We start from the raw sequence: 13,514 nt of genomic DNA, 5'->3' as shown, positions 1-13,514 counted from the left end.
AGCCCCGCCCACATACTCAAACTTGTGTTTATAATGAACCATGAATCGGATCCAGGGTCAGTTTCTTCTCTGGCTGAGTTAATAAACGTGAATTAAAACCTGTATTACAATATTTATATAATTAGCTGCAGTCTGTTATACTGATTATAGTCCTAAAGGTGACAACCATTTTACCTGCGTGTAATGATCACGTGATCTCAGTATCTTAAAATAAATGTGGGTTATATTGACGTGTGCAGTTTCCACAAAAAACACTAGATGGAGGTGTTTGATATTTTAAATTCACAATGCAACTAAGCAACAAGTTTAATGGCGACTGTCTGTTAATTGTTAAAGTTTTAACACCCTGACATCAGAACAATGAGACACACACACACACACACACACACACCTGGTACAGTTTTATATCTACACAAAACACTCCAACTCTAAAGCTCAATGTCTGTATGTATATTTTGCATATATATATATATATATATATATATATATATATATATATATATATATATATATATATATATATATATATATAAAACAAACCAGTAATAGTTTTTTTTTTTTATTATTTCAAAATCTGAGTTTTTGAATAAAATAAAGTTTATGATGTAGCAGCAGATTCTCAAAAAACAAACAAGACCCAGCATTCATGATATGCACGCTCCTAAAGCTGTGGAATTGAGCAAATAGTTGAAAGGGGTGTGTTCATTTTTGTTTCTAGGTTAAATAGGGGCCACCTGATTTACACCTGTTTTTTCACAAAGCGATGACCTCAGTGATTGAATGCCACACTGCTATTTTTTTTTTTTTTGAACACACCCCTTTTAACTAATTGCCCAATTGCACAGCCTTAGGAGCGTGCATATCATGAATGCTGGGTCTTGTTTGTTTTCTGAGAATCTACTGCACCTACTGGTGACTTGTTTGCCACGTAGCAATAAAAAATATACTAAAAATCTGGATTATTCTGGTTAGTCACATTGTACTGCTATTATTTTGAACAACACTGTATAGATAGATAGATAGATAGATAGATAGATAGATAGATAGATAGATAGATAGATAGATAGATAGATAGATAGATAGATTTTTTGTTTGGTCAAAAGATATTACTTTTAAAAGACAATGTCAATGGCAACTACATTTGTTTGTTTCTAATGATGCCAAACTATTAGAACAGCCACCAGGGGGCGGAATCTGGCTGCCATATCCAGAGGTGTGCCGGAAGTGGGGTTTTCTACCTACATACAGTATGATTACTTTTATTCAGTGTGTTTCAAAGCCTTAATGTTCTACAATGTTTGAATTTTTATAAAAATGATGTGTGAAAACAATTTAATCAGATTAGTGATGAAATAAATAATTACTGCACTGTAAAGATCTCAACCTGCAGCTAATTCTTTTCCTGTTTTATGATTTTATGATCTTTTACCAGAGAAATTGACTCTGGTATATAAAAAGACTTATAAATAAAATTCCCTCTCAGCCTCTGATTTTTCTCTTTCTTGAAGTTAATGAGATAAAATTTGCAGCTTGTCATGTTACTGAGAAGCTACAAAATGCACTTCTGAAGAAGTCCAAAAACTTTAGTTAGAAAGCACAGGAGACTTCTTCCATAAATCTCCTCACAGAACCCTGAGATGTTACTATAGAAACGATAACGTTTTCGAACGAGCACCTTGACACACTGAACACCTACGATGTGCATCTGCACTACTGTCAAAGCTTCTGCTATAGAAAAGTCATCAACACCTTCTGATCAGATCAGGATCTTCCTGGAACCTAATAAATAATCCAGTGAACATTTTGACATCATTCACTGTCATGCAGAAAAGCGACATCTGTCCATCGCAGCACGAGCCAAGCTTCAGAATCATTTCTGTGAAGAAACCAGCAGCTGACGTGGAGGTAAATGATGCATCCAAACACGAGCAGTGTTCAGCAGCTGTCTGTAAACACCACACCAACATGTTTACGCTCTGAAAGGAAAATCTGTTCATCTGCGTATCACTGAGGTCTGGAAACAGGAGGAGATCAGATCGAGGTCAATCGCTCACAGTGGGTTATTTATCCAAATATTGTGGATCTGATGTGTATTTGGTATGTGGTGTGAAATTAAAGATTGTGTTTTCTGTATTTAAATGAGTGTTAATGTAAATATATGAAAAGAGACAGTGTTTTTAATGGGGTAATAAACATCTATAAAATCTAAATACTATAAAATGTGAATAAATTGGAATGATGAAGTAGTTAAAACACTGTTCAGAGTTGTTGATCAAAAGATGGCAATATAGATTAGGAGGCGGAGCCAGGGGTCAGTAAAATTGCAAAGGTCATGATATTTATAAGGAGGCGTGGCCAGGTGATTGAAACGGGCGTGGTCAGGAGATCGAAATGGGCGTGGTCAGTAGAGTGAAAAGGGGTTTACAGTTTAGACATTTTTACGGGAGTTGAATCACATGCCAAACTTTTTATTGTCATTGTTTCAATGGGTAAATTATGATTGGTCAAGCAGGGATTAGAGGCGGAGTTTAGAATAGAAAGTCATTTTTCCCGTAAGCGTTTTTGTTGGCTTGGTTGCAGGGTTCAAGTAAAGCAGGGCTGAGATTTGAACTCTTAACCTGTCAATTATCCTCCCATGTCTTTAACCACGAGTTCTATGATGCAAAAAAGTCTCCCACATCTGGGTCATTCTTAAAATGAAAAAAACTCCCTCCCTACTGTATTTGTATTTATATCCGTGTCCATATCCGTAACGTTCTGACCTTTCGTAGAGTTTCTCAACGGTCATTTGAGTGCAAACCTTTTACTTGATGATTGTGAAACGGCTGGAACTCGTGAAAGTCTCCAGTCATCAGAAAAGGTTACGACATCATGGTTTTTCCTTTAGAGAAAAGTCACATGACTTTAAAGACACGTTTAAACTTTTAATTAATTTTAATGTGCTGTTGTAATTATGATCCTCTGGAGAAAGATTCAGTTTATTGTGCTCGATAAAATTTGACTTTAGTTGATCATACAGCGAAAAGCATCCTCACGTGTTGTACATAAACATATACTTTTTTCAGCGTACGACAAAAAAGGTTGTGTTTTTGTCAGAGAAATCTCTCACTCATTGATCAGGGTCATGCTAGCCAATCACATGTGAGCTCATGTATACGTAAGAGGATAAAGGTGTGTATTAAAGCATCGACTAAAAGAAAAATCACACGTCTGGTTGTCAGGTGTCTGGGAGGAAGCATATGTTAACCTTTTACATCCCTGTGATTAAGACGTGGCTGGATGGTGGGTGAGGCAAGATATCACTCATCCAGGATTATTACTGCGCACACATCTGGAGCATTTAGATTGAAATCATTTATAATAAGCGTCAGGAGTGAGAACGCTCCAGCAGTGAGAAGGGTTAACATGCTGAAGATCTGATATCTCATGATAAAGGACAGAGACTCTGCTAAGAATACAACAAATCCTCCTTCTTCTCCTCCTTCTTCTTCTTCTGAGATGTAATGGCTTCCTGGATGGTGTATTTCACCCATTTTATATAAATCAGTGTCATTTTTCTCCAGTTCCTCTCCTAATTGTTTCAATGTGCAGCAGATGGAAAGTGAGATGGAGCACTGGATGGATGAATTCGGATGAATGATGAATGCAGGCTTTATCTGCACAGGCGGGTGTGGGCAACTTCTGGGTTCTGGGTTTGTTATGTAACATGTTGGCCTTTAGGAAAAGTGGGAACGAGCCACATCCAGGCTCAGAGTGTTCATTCTTTCCATGTGTACTCCAGCATCCATGACTCCTGGTGGGAATGTCGGTGGGCGGAACTTCTGGAATCAATACGAGGTTACGCAACAGACCGAGAAGAGAGAAGGAACTGAAAGAAGGAGTGAGATAATTTACAGTTTTATACACACACACACACACACACACACACCCATAAACACACACACACACACACACACACACACACACACACACACACTCATATATACACTCAGATATATACTTACATAGTATACAGTATACTCACATACACACTTCATAGACACATGCAAACAGTCCACACCCACTGAACACACTGAACACACTCATACACATATACACCACTCCATACACACTAAACACACTCTCACACACTCAAACACACATACACCACTCCATACACACTAAACACACTCTCACACACTCATACACACATACCCCACTCAATACACACTGAACACACTCTCACACACTCATACACACATACACCGTCATGAACAGACACTCCATACACACTAAACACACTCTCACACACTCATACACACATACACCACTCCATACACACTGAACACACTCTCACACACTCATACACACATACACCGTCATGAACAGACATTCCATACACACTAAACACACTGTCACACACTCATACACACATACACCACTCCATACACACTAAACACACTCTCACACACTCATACACACATACACCACTCCATACACACTAAACACACTCTCACACACTCATACACACATACACCACTCCATACACACTAAACACACTCACACACTCATACACATACACCACTCCATACACACTGAACACACTCTCACACACTCATACACACATACACCGTCATGAACAGACACTCCATACACACTAAACACATGAAAGAAGGATTGAATGAATAAAGGCATTTGTTAAATTATGATATAATAAGTAGAACAGTTATGTTGATCATATCTTTAGAAAATTATATATTAAATGTAAAACACAGTATATAACAATTTATATCATTTTACAAATATTTTATTTACTTTTTTCCCAGTATTATTTAATAATAAACTATTGCATAATTACAAACTGATTGCCAACAGATCTAATGTTCAATTGGTTTGGTTTAATTTATTTGCTTGTGTTCTAAAAAGTAATATTTTTATGTCTATTTAAGTTATTTCAGCTGCTAATTTTTCTTTGTACAGAATTTCATCTTTAATGTCACCCCCAGTGTCCCTGAAAAGCCTTTCCCCTGATCTGCATGGGCCATGCTGAGGACCAGTAAAGAAAACTAAAACTTGTTTTTTTTTTCAGAAGCATATGTGCTGGATGGAATTCCTTTGACACTCGATCTCCCTCCACATCAGAAAGTGTGGTGGTGGGGAAATGCCAGCTGGTGTCTCTCCAACATCCCCGATGATTGCAGAGTAGGGTGTGTAAAGTGGCGAGATGAGAGAAAAGTTCAGCATAGATCCTCATGAGGAACACAATTGTACAGAACGTCTTTGGATGCAGTGGCAAAAAACATTTTCCTTCACTTGAACTGGGAGTCCCAAATCTGTTCCAGCATGACAGTGCCCCTGTGCACAAAGCCAGCTTCATGAAGATCTGCTTTACATGGGTTGGAGTGGAGAATCATGAGTGAAAATAGATATAGTTCTATAAGATGTTATGGAATGAGTCTCCAGTGTCAGCACGTCATAACTCAGCGGTGAAGCTGCAAGTTTTCCAACACTTTCCTTTGTAACATAACAAGCAAATGTATTTAATCAACTAAACTACATGGAATAATTTAGAAAAATCTGTGTGTGTGTGTGTGTGTGTGTGTGTGTGTGTGTGTGTGTGTGTGTGTGTGTGTGTAACCAGATTCTAAATACCTGTAACTTTTTGTAAATATTGATATAAATATGGATCTATGCAAACTGTACAGAATGTTCTTTTATTATATAATAAAAAAAATTTGGAATAAAGCCACGATGCAGGAACACAGGATGAGCTCAATAATCCCAGTTCTGAATCCTTATCTATAAGTGTGTATGTGTGTGTGAAATCAGCATTGACGCTGCAGGTCTTCCTGAGATCACGGCCCAGACTCTGCTCCTGGCCTGAACACATAGCTTTCAGACAGGAAGGAAAGTGTGGAAGGGCGAGTCTGAAGCTCAGAGAGGAATAAGGAAGCCATGATAAGCAACACCTTTTCCCATAGTGCTCTTCTCAACATTGTGCATTTATTCATTTGTTCATTGAGAGGATCAGAGTTTCTGAAGTAAACCAAAATAAAATACAATAAAAGTGGAAATGTAGGAGTCCTGGGACCTGAACTGGCAACCTGCTGGTTCACAACAGAAAACTCTCTCCTCATAATGGAGATATGTGAAGAATAATGGACCACTGAACTCCATCCATCCACATGCAATATAGACAAAGGTTTATAGACACCTGACCATAAGATTGTGTTTTTTTAACATCCCATTCCACATTTAGTCCTTAATTGCTGTTATAGAAACCTCCACTCTTCTGGGAAGATGTACCAGATTTCGGAGTGTGCTTGAGGAGATTATTTCAGCTACAACAGTGTTAGTTAAGTCAGGTACTGATGTAGGTGAGATGAGGAGGCCTGGGGTGCAGTCAGACTTCCCCTTCATCTCAGTAGGGTTGGAGCTCTACAGCATAAGATTTTCTACTTCAGTCCATGTAAAGCATATCTTCATGGGTCTCCAAGGGTTTGGGTCCTCAAGTTCAAGTAGAAGAGAATATTTTATGCTACAGCATCCAAAGACGTCCTGCACAATTGTGTGCCTTTAACTGTGGCCATTTAGTGTAATTCTGCAAATCTTTATAATACATTTTGCATTACGTTACAATTGGCAGCAAAAAAAACAAACAAAAGAGATTTCCATATTTCGTATTTTCTATTCCTGATTCTTTCCAAACATCTAAATCCTAATCTGAGAAAATTTTAAAAGCTTTAAGCACCAAACTCGAAATACAGCCTACACTGTGAAGATTAGTTCAGTACTGGCGTATTCCTTTAACCCAACTTCATGCCAGCTAAAATATTATCACACTCCAAACACAAGGCTCAATCTTCTACTCTCCATTAACCCAAGCAAAGCAAACATTAGCCTATGAGTTCACCCTCTGCCCTGCTGTTTCCCTTTTCTTCTCTGACCCGAGTGTTTAAAACAATAGCCCCAGCTGTGTTTACCACACCACCACCGATCTCCTGCTGGCCTGCCCTTCACAAACCGCTCTTAAAAATACAGTATGAGCAGCCGATCACCTGCAGATACATTCAGCACTCGCTGGGACACACCGTGCTTCCTGTTGACAGTAAATGCTAATCGTTTTTTTGAAGTATCAGTGTATTAGTGTAGCACCAGAACAAAGCCGTAGATCAAATCTGTCCACATCAGCAGGCTGAGAGGAAGCCCAGTTTTCTCTGTGCAAAATTTGAGGTTGTCAGGTTCTGGCTCAGACATCGGCTCTGGAGGTGGTTTTGTTTTTCCAGAAAGTTGGCTGGCATTCTCTCTCTCTCTCTCTCTCTCTCTCTCTCTCTCTCTCTCTTTCTCTCTCTCTCTGCAGTAGGCTTTCTCACAGCTCCTGAATCCATGCCACAGAGGCCCACGTAAGGCTCAAAAACAGTACAATATGACAGAGGAACAATGCTAGAGCCTGAGAACGGTCATGTTATGTGACTTTGAGCACGTCAGAAACAAAATGTCGGTCTGATACTCAAAACAGTGACTGTAAACAAGCGCGATTCAACGTAAAGCATGAAAAAGAAACAGAAAATCTACTCCACAGAAATTCGATGTGTGTGAATAAAAAAACAGAAAATACTCAGTAAGTCTTAAAGAGAATGATTATGATGAAGCTACTGTACGTAATGACGCTGAAATAAAATCTCGCTTCTGGTTGGTCAGAAGGTGTCGATGAATTTTGCGTAATAAAACACAGGTCACAGGATTATATTTCATTTCAGCTCATTCACTGGGACAGAATGTGTGCAATCACTGCTGCATAGAAGGAGTTTCCAGTGTCAGTGCTCTGTAATGAAGCTGGAGCTCTAACGTGAAGTGTTCAGAAGGTCACGCTTTTCATTGTATATAGGGATACAAATAAACGTGTTTAATACAAGTTGCACGTGGATTCTACGGAGTATGAGAAATTACCTAAACAAATAAGCAAAGAAATAAACAAATAAATAAATGCATTTTAATGATTTGGACTGTTTCTGTATTTTCTTATTGATTTGTTTGTATGTTTTAGCATTTATTTTATACTTTCTTTCTTTCTTTCTGTCTTCCTTTTTTCATTAAGGTATGGTTTCGGCTCTGCTGTTTACGGCTTCGGCCTGCAGCGGCTGATCTCTCGTATTTGGGATCGTTGCCATCATCACCCATACCTTATCTACAAGCTACTAATTTACGCTGTTGATGTTGAATCAGGTGATGTTGTCCTGAGTTACTGATAACATTTTATATCCCTGTCGTACTCACAGTTCATAGAAGGTTCGCATGGCTACACTGTGGGTAGGAAATCTATCTGAATCACTCTGCTGACCAATGCTGTGTGAGGTTAGGACCGCCCACCCAATTAACATATACACACAGAAATACAAAAAGAAATACATAATTAAAGAGAGAGATAGAAATATAGATATGTGAATGAATGAATGAATGAATGAATGAATGAATAAACCCACACAGTATCCATATTCCTTCCGCTAAAACTTTTAAATGCAGCCGCATCCTGAAGGCCGTGTGTTTACTGGTGTGATGCAGGTTTGCTTGGGATACACGCTTTGTTTGTCATATCAAAAGAGAGACACGGAGAGGGTAAGACAGATACATAAATCAAAAGACAGACAGAGATAGACACAGAAAGAGAGACAGAGACAGAGAGAGACACAGAGAGAGACACAGAAAGATATACGTAGAAACAGACAGGCAGAGACACTGACAGACAGACAGTAATTGAGAGACAGAATGACAGACAGAGAGAGACAGACAGACAGACAGACAGACAGACAGACAGACAGACAGACAGACAGACAGACAAAATGAAAGAGACAGAACGACATACAGAGAAAGAAAGAGAGACAGAGAAAGAGAAATGGACAGACAGACAGACAGACAGACAGACAGACAGACAGACAGACAGACAGACAGACAAACAGAAAGTGATTGAGAGACAGACAAGACAAAATAAAAGAGACAAAATGACAGACAGAGAGACAGAGAAAGAGAGATGGACAGACAGACAGACAGACAGACAGACAGACAGACAGACAGACAGAGACACTGACAGACAGAAAGTAATTGAGAGACAGACAAGACAAAATGAAAGAGACAGAATAACAGACAGAGAGAGACAGAGAAAGAGAGATGGACAGACAGACAGACAGACAGACAGACAGACAGACAGACAGACAGAAAGTGATTGAGAGACAGACAAGACAAAATGAAAGAGACAGAATGACAGACAGAGAGAGACAGAGAGAGACAGAGAAAGAGAGAAAGACAGACAGACAGACAGACAGACAGACAGACAGACAGACAGACAGACAGACAGAGGGCGGGGTTGTGGGAATAAAAGGTCGTGTCTTGTGAAGGTTGTTTTCTCCTCCAGTTTCCCTCTTTTCCTAAAAAAGCCTCCTCCCATTGTTTTTCTTCCCAGGCAGCTGGACGTACTGTTCCCTCACGCTCATGAGTCCTCGTGGAGTCTTTCCCTCCCTTTCCTTAGAGCACTCTCTCTCTCTCTCTCTCTCTCTCTCTCTCTCTCTCTCTCTCTTACACACATATACACACATATACAAACATATACACACATATACACACACACACACACACACACACACTTTTTAGACACACAATTTAGACATCTGTCTGCAAGCTTGGACATCTGAGCAAATGGACTGCGTTTACAGTAACTCGGTCTACCACAAAAATACGTAGGAAGGCACGAGGGCTGAGCGCAGCACAGAGGGAACGAAATACACAAAGTCAGGAAAATTTTTTTAACTTTAACCAGCAACAGGTCTGTTTTTTTGTTTTATAATAAAAATTAAATAATTAATTTGATCGTAAAATTCGGTGTCATGCCCTGGAGTTGACATGATTTCAAATGTAAAAGTGTAGAAAAAAACTTCCCTCACGCTATTCAGACAAAAAACAACAAGGAAGCTACAATGCACATTCAAATGTAGCTGAAGGCAGATAAAAATGATACCTCGTCTGTCTTTCATTAATTACTGTTATGACAATAAGCACCAGAAACAACACCTCAGGACATGCAGGTCTGGAAAAACAGTAACTTCACCAGCACTAACTCCACCCTGTTGTTGATTAATTTCCCACAAGGCAGCACAGGGTGAACATGTGCAGCTCTGGAGGCTTATCGTGTTTGCTAGGGAAGGAGGTCCATCTTCCTGTTTGCGTGTTCAGCGTGTTCCAGCACCTGCAGCCGAAAACGAACATGCTCCTGTCAGCGCTCGGGGTTCACCCAAACCTCCAGCCAAACACCAGACAGCTCTAAATGAAGCCCTGCGGTGTTTATACTGAACCGCTGTAGCACGTCAAACCGGTTTAACCCTGAATTTCATGTAGGTTTGAAAAGCGTTCGTAGCTGAAGGGTAACGCAGATCAAATTACAAGTTGACATAACTATAGGCAAACATTCTCGTCATGTGACCTGACCTGCTTACATTCTCTGTCTAACAAAGTGAACATCTGTAGAAGACAAATTCATTTCAGTTTTATTTGTAAGGAATGTTTAAGTATAGACACTGTCACAAAGCAGCTTCATAGGAATGAATAAGAAGAAGTGAATATAAGTTTCAAATTCATTCATTAGGAATCCTGGTGATAGTGGTGAAGAGAAAACGTGCTGAGACAACATGATGAACAAACCTTCAGAGGAACCAGATTTTAAGGGAAAACTGATCGTATCTGGGGATAAGGGGCAGTGATTTGGGAACTGACATGCAATATTTTCAGTATTTTATATTTTAGTGCTTTTGTGCTCTCTTTGTGTACCTGTGTTACCTGTCTTGGCTGTTGATTGTTATATGTTACAACTGCACATAGGAGCTATTGAAGAAAAACTATTTTGTTCTGCTTTGCGCTCTGTTCCCAGAGGTGCACAAACCTTTTCCTAAAAAAGGGGAAAATTTAGACTTGACTTGGGGCTGTGGGCCGAAAGTAAATGTTACATTGTACTAAACATATTAAATAAAATTTGCTATGGTTTCTCTTAGTTATGATTTTATAATAAAAAAAATAAATAAATGCCAGGTGGTATCAAAAGGTTTCGACTAATGGTGTAACTGCTGCTGTTCTGGCCACGTGCGTTACCACGTCTGTGGTTTCATCATGGACAGCAAACATGAAATCTTCAAACGTGAAAATGGGTAAATCTGCCACAGAGACTATTGAAGGTGTTTTGAGTGACGTGCGCTTCAAGAGGTGAAGAACATCACTGGAAGAAGACGACAGATCAGGAAGACCGTCAACAAGACCTTCAACATTTTTAAATGAAAATGTTAAAACCTTTCAGAAACTCGCGTATGATGATAGTCGGAGAACAATCTACATGATCTCACTTCCGCACCCACCTACTCACCAAATTTGGCTTCTCTTCCCAATGATGAAGATCCAGCTGAAATGTTCCCATTTTGACACCAGTGCGGAGATCCGGAGCGAGTCGCAGAAGGTGCTTGACACGCTTCGAAAAGAAGACTTCCAGGACACATTCCAAAGGAACGCTGGGAGCGCTGTATTGCTGTTCAAGGGGACTATTTTGAAGGTACAATAAGAAATTATCCAGTTTATTGTACAATGGAGTTTAATGCCTGGCAGTTGTTCAGTGATCTCTAATGAAAGACATGAAGCTGGGCCTTATTTTTTAACACTTTTTCAAATAGCTTTTTTTCCCACTTTTTTCTTCTCATGTATGGCATAGAGGCCCAATCAAAGATCACCACAGGCCAGCTTTGGCCCACAGACCCTAGATTCTCTGGTACAGTGCATTATTTTTGTTTAAAAATTGTGTTTTTGTAGACTCACAGAGACAAAGTGTCATGAGACGTTCATTTTCAGTGAGAGCCGGTGACTAGATGTGGGCGTGTCCAACACAAAGTTGAGGAAAGTTGAACTTTGTGCAAAAAAAATGGTTTAACAACTAATGACTGGAGTGAAGATGGAAGCGCGCACTGAAAGTGTTCAGTCTTCCCAGAATGCTAGTTGCACCACTCAAGGTTACTATGGCAACAATTATTTGCGACTTCAAAGTAAATCTGACATTGCAAATTTCTAATAAAAACTTTAAAGGGCAACTTTTACGTTTGCAGAAATCTTTATTACAGCCATGGCTAGACTTTAAATGTCCATGGTACATAGCCACAAAATGGATCATAAGTATGGACAGATCATTTTGCAATTAATAAAATCAATCCCTGAATAAACATTGGCTCGTTGGTGAGGTATAAATGGAATAAAAAAACTTGAGAAAACTTCGCTACATTCTTTTAATGTAAAAATCATCAACATCTTGATGGTGACACTGAGTAGTTACATGAACCTGTTGTTGTTATTTGTTTTCCTGTAACAGCGTGACTCGGAGTCTTTCAGTCCTGCTTTGTGTTGTTGCTGATGTACAGTATGAGGTCAGTAGTGAGTATTATAATGACTCACAGGCCATAGACTTTTCCTCGGAACAACATTTGAAACGCTCCTATTTTGAGCAAACGTCCAGATGACAGCTGCACAGCTGGAAATATTAAAAAACACTACGTTGTTTGTGTTGATCTCGTGTTTTTGGCAGTGAGACGGGGGTCTAAGGTGGACGCTTTCAGTGTTTTGGAGGGAGGAAGTCATCAGTCCTGTGCACAGAGGGGCTTTATGTATGAAGGTCAAAGGACTGAGGGGGAGTCGAGGGGGTGTGAGGGTAGAATCGTGGGCGAGCCGGTGGGAGTCTGAGTCACACACACTTACTGGAAAGCAGTGACTCAGTGTCACCCCCTTCTCCAGACTGCTCAATTGTTAGTGCCACAGATGGTGTAGCGCTCGCTGCTAATGAGCTACAGGTTTTGTTTGCACTGTCCCTAGGAATTTCCCGGTTGTGCATTTTTGGAATTTTTTCAATTTCTTGTTCTTTATGTAGGAACAATACATTCTATAGAGCTGAACAACACGGCACAGGAATAACAAGAGCCTAAACATAAACCGTGACATTTTTGGTATATTAAATCACTGAATAAAACTGAAAGATGTTTTTTTAACTCATTCTCAAAACTGATTCCGGAGAGGATTATATGAAAAGAAATTAAATCGGATAAAAAAAAAAAAGAAAAAATGTTCATAGTATAGAATAATTGTACAATTTTCTGTTAGTTTATTAAATTGATATCATTATTAACCATTTGACAACATTATATGTAACTATAAATGTATATGTAAAAAGTTTATTTTTTTTAAGTGTTTTAATAAGAAAGGAATAAACACTTTGTAATGTGCTGTTGTGTAACTGAGATAACTGATATCTTATGTAGCATTTTATTTATTTCTCTACGAAACAAGTCACACGGACATGCATGAGATGAAATGAGCTGACATGTGAGGCTGGGCGTCAGTGGGAGGGATCCGCCTGGAGTTCATCCACGAGGACTGTTTTTGAGCTCAGGCTCAAACCGGAATCCTCTTATAGCATCATTCAGGTGCCTTCTGGCTGGTGTGGGCGAGTTGTGCATCGTTCAATA

This window comes from Silurus meridionalis, chromosome 11, assembly GCF_014805685.1.
Source record: "Silurus meridionalis isolate SWU-2019-XX chromosome 11, ASM1480568v1, whole genome shotgun sequence".
NCBI lineage: Eukaryota > Metazoa > Chordata > Actinopteri > Siluriformes > Siluridae > Silurus > Silurus meridionalis.
Note: the sequence above shows the minus strand (reverse complement) of the source record.